General features: G+C 43.0%; 1 protein-coding gene across 5 annotated transcripts in view; it reads left to right on the forward strand.

Moving 5' to 3' along the window:
- The window catches only part of HOXB3 (homeobox B3), an 84,466-nt gene that overhangs the window by 44,659 nt on the left and 33,807 nt on the right, over positions 1–6,000 (forward strand). For all 5 annotated transcript variants that reach the window (XM_080979436.1, XM_080979433.1, XM_080979439.1 and 2 more), the window contains exon 2: positions 996–1,293. The gene's annotated coding sequence lies outside the window, so the exon portion shown is untranslated. The remainder of the gene's footprint in view (positions 1–995; positions 1,294–6,000) is intronic.

The following is a 6,000-nucleotide window of genomic DNA, read 5'->3' on the forward strand; positions in this document are numbered from 1 at the left end:
TTTCTATGGGAGTCAGTGCAAAAAATAAACAGACAAAAACAACCTTATTGATTCTCACACCGACGCCTATTCACAACCCCTTTTATTGTGGAACAATTCCTTAAAGCCATGAGAGTGATTGTAGAGCAAATGGCTTGTTGTGGACAAGCAACCACTGGCCACAATCCACTCATCACCTAATCCAGGAATTTTTTTTACGATAGCGCTGCTGCAGAATGAATCCAAGGTAGCCAGCACTGGTGTGATCTGAGCTTCTTTACTTGAAAGTACTATAAATTGAAATGAATGGGGTTAACTTTCGAGTACAGTACTGCGATGCTTGCAGGATGTCCTGGGACAACAGCGGCCTTGCAACACAGCACCTAAGAACTTGGTGCCAATAATTTTTTTAGTAGCTTCGGATGGTTTCTGGTCCATATTCATCTTACAGCAGACCTTAGTGGGTCGATACTTGAGGACACCATGTGAATTAAGCCCTTAGGCATTTTGCTGTTGTTTCTTATGATGCACGAAAGCTACCCCCTGGCAATGAGGACTTGAGGGACACTTGCGAGTAAAAAAAGAAGGGTGTTGTTGCACGTGTATTTCCCTAATCGATGCCGGGATTTTTATTTATTTTTAAGCGGAAATAAGTTTGATTTTTAGGTAACTGGAGACAGTATCCCTTTCCCAATGGCTACGTTTCCATTGATTTCAGTGGTGCTGGGGGGGGCATGTCTCTTGCGCTTTTCAGGGTTACTTCAAGGCATTCCCTCTCTCACATACCCCAAACAAAACTTTTAAAAGCATATGCTGGTAAGAATGTAGCTTCTATAGAGCCAAATCAAAGCTGGAGAGGGTGAATAGGATTTGGGGTGGGGATTTCTATAGACCCTAAAAGTTCACAAGCATTGTAAGCAGACAGAAGCTGAGAAAAATGCGAGAATTATACCGAAAAAATCATTAATCATTTCTTTTATTCAAATACTTATCCTTTTCCTATTGTTATTCAACAGCAAACCTCCGCAGACCTTCTGTTGGGAAAAAAAGAGTACCCAGGAGCCTTGAATCTTTCAAGATATCTTCAAGAGAAAATATATATCTATATATTAATATATATAGATATATATATATACACACACCTCTATATACATATATACATATTCAAACACACACACACACACACACACACACACACACACACAAAGTTGAACTTTTTTTTTTTACTTTTTACTTTTTTAAAATGGAAGACTCTACTTCAGACTTGAACACCACCTTTAACCGCCTGGAGAAAAGATGTGGGAAGCTAAAAAGGTAAAAAAAACAACCCCAAACATTGCGTGTGTGTTTTTTTAAAGGCTCGGCTTGTTCTTTTGAAATTATATATTGCTTCTCTTTTAAGGATGGAGGGGGCGGGGACAACATCAAATGCCTTCTGCTCTTAAAAACGTGCCCTGGGAAGCCCGATTCTATGCAGCACGTTTACTCGAAGTAAATCCCACTGAATTGAATGATCTTACTCCCAAGTAAGTGTCCATAGGGCTGCAGCCTTAGATGAGTTTGCAGCCTTAAGAGGAAGCCCTTCCTGGTGGTTGTCGTTGTTGTTTTAAAAAAACAACAACCGGAGTTATAAAGGCGGGGAAAGAAAGAAAGAAAGAAAGAAGAGAGAGAGAGAGAGAGAGAGAGAGAGAGAGAGAGAGAGAGAGAAGACTGCTAATAAGAGATGTTTTAAAGGAATTTGAATGGTTTGCTTTTTAAATGTGTTTTTAACAGCTGGGCTTTTGTGAAGAATGCTTGTTTATTTTCTAATGACATTGTGGTGAGGTGGGGCAGGAGACTGGGTACTAGAATAAAATAAGTGCCTGTTCTAAAAGGGCGCCCTGCCTTTATTTCTCCGTGGGTTTGGAGTAGCTGGGAACCCTTACGCTGTTGTCCTAGAACTCTTTATGCCAGGGGATGTTGTAAGGATAATGCAATGTTACATATTCCATAACTGCAGATAATACAGAGGAGGCGTGGCTACTTAATTTCTGGTTTTAAAATATTGCCTTTGGTATTCATGCGCGGGTTTTTGAAGGTTCGCCAGCAGAGGTGTGAGTGAAGAGGTTGTCTGTGCGTCCGTCCATGATCTATCCATCTGCATTTCAAGGTGGGGGGGGGGAGAAGGTTTATATTAGAAGAAATGGAGTTAAGATCTGACCCTGGCGAGCTGCGGAGTGAGGATGGAGTTCATCCAAGGGACACGTTTTCTAAGCGATTAGCCTGGTATTGCAGCTACAGAATGACCCCTCAAAACCCCTTGACCTTTTCAAGACTGGACATTGTGCTCGGTGGCATTGCTCTCACGGAAACAGGGGCGGGCTAAAGCAAACTCCGGAGGCAAACGTGAAAACGAGGGCAACACAGAGAACCAACCAACCTCTGGCTTCCTTAGTCTATCGGTTTTCCTTTTGTGTGTGGGGGCGCCTGGCTTTTTTCTCCTCCTCCAGTCCGGTTATCTTGTCGGAGGCTATGGCTTTTTGTTGTTGCTCATTCCCTAGCTTTCTTTAGGGCGCGCAGTCCAGCAGGTAGTTCTCCTGCGCAATCCTCCTTGAAATGAATAGGAGATGGCCTAAATTTTGGCCGGTTTGATGGATTGGCTTTGAGGCTGCAATCCCATACACGCCTAACCTGAGAGTTGGTCCCCTTTGACTTGCTTCTGAGTAGGCATGCATAGGATTGCATTGTCATCCTGCAGTCCTCCATACTTTTGGTCTATTGGGCTTTAGTTTTAAATAGGTGCAATCCCTGTGTCGCAAAGTACAGTGGCTATTATTATGTTTGTCACAGTCTTCATCAGTGGTGGCTGTTGTGGTAGTAGGAGCCTAGCCACCTTTTTCTGCTTTTACACCTTCTTCTTCCCTGGAAGAACATTGAGCAGTAGGCTGATATACATGGTGTTCAGATTAATTTCTAGGTCCCTGGTGCCTAGATTTGCTGGCTGACTCTAGGGTGACTTTGAAAAAGGGAACCTGCATGCACACCATAGAGCTAAGTTTGTGAAAAGCATGCACACACAAATAATTATGCGTTTGTTAAGGGTTCTGGGAACTGTGACTTTGTGAGTGGAAAACTACAGTTCCCATGATTCTTTGGGGGAAGTCATGTGATTTAAATGTGATTTAAATGTGTGGCATGCATGCAATGGAAAGGTGGGGTGACCAGGCCATGAATTCGACACCCCTCCTTTCATCTTGTTTCTCATCTTCACCCCCTTCCTCACATTCTTTCTACCTTTTATTCAAGGCAAGTTAATGTCATAACAGCAGTTAGCAACGCTCACTGGTAGATGGGTTCAAAGGCTCTAAGAAAAAGGAAGGAGCCCTTTACAAAAGGTGTCATTGATGGGTTCCTTGATAAACAAGTTTATTTATTGGGCTGGAGGAAAGCACCTTAAGGCTGTAATTCTACATGCCACTTACCTGGGAGTAAATCCCATTTAGTTCAATGGGGCTTGCTTCTGAGAAGACATGCATAAACTCGCAATGTTATTCTGTTAAAATGGCTGCCTTGACCTTCTTTTGTCTTCCTTTAGGTATTAGGCTTCTCTCTCCACCCCCCCTCTTCCCCCTGATAAATTTCAAGTCTTATAGCAAGCATGTCTTGTAATGATTTTCTGGAGATCTTAGATCACCATACATTGTGGAGTATTCAGGCCCACTAGACTTCTTCAAAAGGAAAATGCCGTGTTATGATGACGTTTTCTTTACAGTGACTTGGAGAGGACCCTGACTTTACATGGAAATGAAATTTTGTGCTCAGGAGCGACTTTTCCTGTTGTAAATATCTCAGTAGACCCATTTATACCATCCCACCTGCAGCCTTCTATAAGGTTGAGTGAGGACACGAACCACAAAGTGTTCCAGAGACTGAATATTTCCCCCCAAATGTGGACATTTCATCTTCATCTCCAGCTCGCTTAAAACCTGAGTACTGGCATTTAGATCTGTTTAAAGTGAAGCCAGTGGCACAAACTGGGCCTCAATCTACCCTAAGTGGTTTGTGGACCCATCTGTCCAGGCTCACCAGAAGGAGATCTCTGTCACCCTTTGCAAAATGTTTACTTTTGGTTGTGCAGTTGGACTGTTATTTAAATATCAGCCACCAAGGGTGCTGGGTGGTGGCTTTTGTAGCAAGATCCCACCCCAGAGGTCCCAGGTTTCCGTACGCAAAGCGGTTTAGGTGCTAAACATTGCAATGAAGTCTCCATCCTAATAGTGCAAGGTGGGCAGCTATTTCCTGAGCTCCCCATCCCAGACTAGTTATATATTTTTTTAATATATTATTCTGGTGGATGGTAAAAGGAAGAACTGTTGGTGTTAGACAACTGCATAAGGAGAGCTTAGGGGCGCAGAAGGTCTACTGTGAGATATAGGACATGGCATTTGTCTGTATGTAGGTATCTGCTTCTTTCTCGTGGCTCATCTTCTTTGTACTGGCGCAACATAGATTTGTATTTAACAACAAACGCGCACAGCAGTGCACGTGTGAAAACGCCACCTGCAGTTGTGTGGTCTGAAAGCAACCGTGCCTACTGACTGCCCTGTATCCTTCTTTAAAAAGAGGCCTTCCCTAGTCGCAGATAGGCTGAGATTGTGATTTATTTATTTAGTGGCGAGGCCAAGGCAGTCTGCACATGTTCTGAAACTCTCTCTCTTCCCCCCTTCTTTATTCTTCATATGATTATTTCTTCGTGTTATTTCCACTATTATCAGTGCATGTACATATAAACCCTGTCTTTATCTCCTTATCTCCCTTTTCTTCTCTCCGTGCGTTCCTTTGTCTACACACAAGTTGCACGCACGCGGGCGCGCGGGGGCGCGGGCGCAAACACCCACCCACAAACCGGATCTGTGTTACAACCTTTCTACCTTTTCCTTTGGAAACGTCCCTTTCAATGACAGAGAAAGAGGCGTGGATCTTAGCTGGCCAGGGGAGCGGAGTTTGGGAGCTTTCTCAGTTTGATCGGTAGCACCCTGGCAGATTTATGATCCCCAATAAAACCGGCGTGTTTAAATTCGTAAATCAATCTGCCTTTCCCACTATATAAACGTTCATTTTATCTTGAGAGAGAGAAAGAAAAACCCCGCTCGGTTTCTCGCACCTACCAGGGCGAGGAGAGGCGCTTCCTTTCCTTTGAACTATAGAAGACAGAAACATCTTTTTAAATCAAAGTTGTTCTTTTTTAACAAAAAAAGGGGGGAGGGGAGGGGGGGAAGCAGACGGATTTTTGTTTCCTTTGCAACCCAAGGATTATAGACATGTTTTCTTTTCTGCTCACTTTTCTTCTTCTTAAGAAATATATATTTTTATAAATATCTCCTTGCCTCTCTTTTAATGTCTCCGAAAAATCCGCGAGGTTTAAAAAAAATCGAAATCTTATTCTGGCTCTCTCTCCATTTTTCGCTCCTCTGTATTTTTTAAAAAATCAGTTGTTTAAGAGGGCCAAAAAAGCCCAACTTTTTTATTATTCTTCAGTAAGGTCTCTTTACGGCAGTGAACACTTACAGTCAAACCCTCTTCTTTCCCTTGTAACGCCTCGCTTTTTTCGAACCATTTTAAGATTGGTCCCAAACACATTTCTTCTACGATAGCAGGCCCCACTGATGGCAGCGGGATTTCCTCCCAGTATTTAGAATGGGATGCAACTGAAAAATCAGCGGGATTTGCCGGGGAGTTATGTTAGAGCAAAACCAACGAGCCCTTTCTTGGAAGCATGATCGAACGAAAGTCAGAATGACTTGCAATGTTCCCATCGAACAAACCCATTGATTCACTTGGCAAAAGGGTCCCGACTGATTTATCCTGGAAGATCGCAGCTTTTACTTGTAAGCAAAGGCGTTTGGGATCGAACCGCGTTTGTTTTCTGCCCTTACGCTTCCACCCCAGAATACTGCGATTGAGATTTGGGGTGGGAAACATTAGCCGTGCTGAGAATTCTGCATTTTTGGATTTGATTATTATTTTTTCACACACTCACAC

Source organism: Podarcis pityusensis (assembly GCF_964106645.2).
Source record: "Podarcis pityusensis genome assembly, chromosome: 13".
Taxonomy (NCBI): domain Eukaryota; kingdom Metazoa; phylum Chordata; class Lepidosauria; order Squamata; family Lacertidae; genus Podarcis; species Podarcis pityusensis.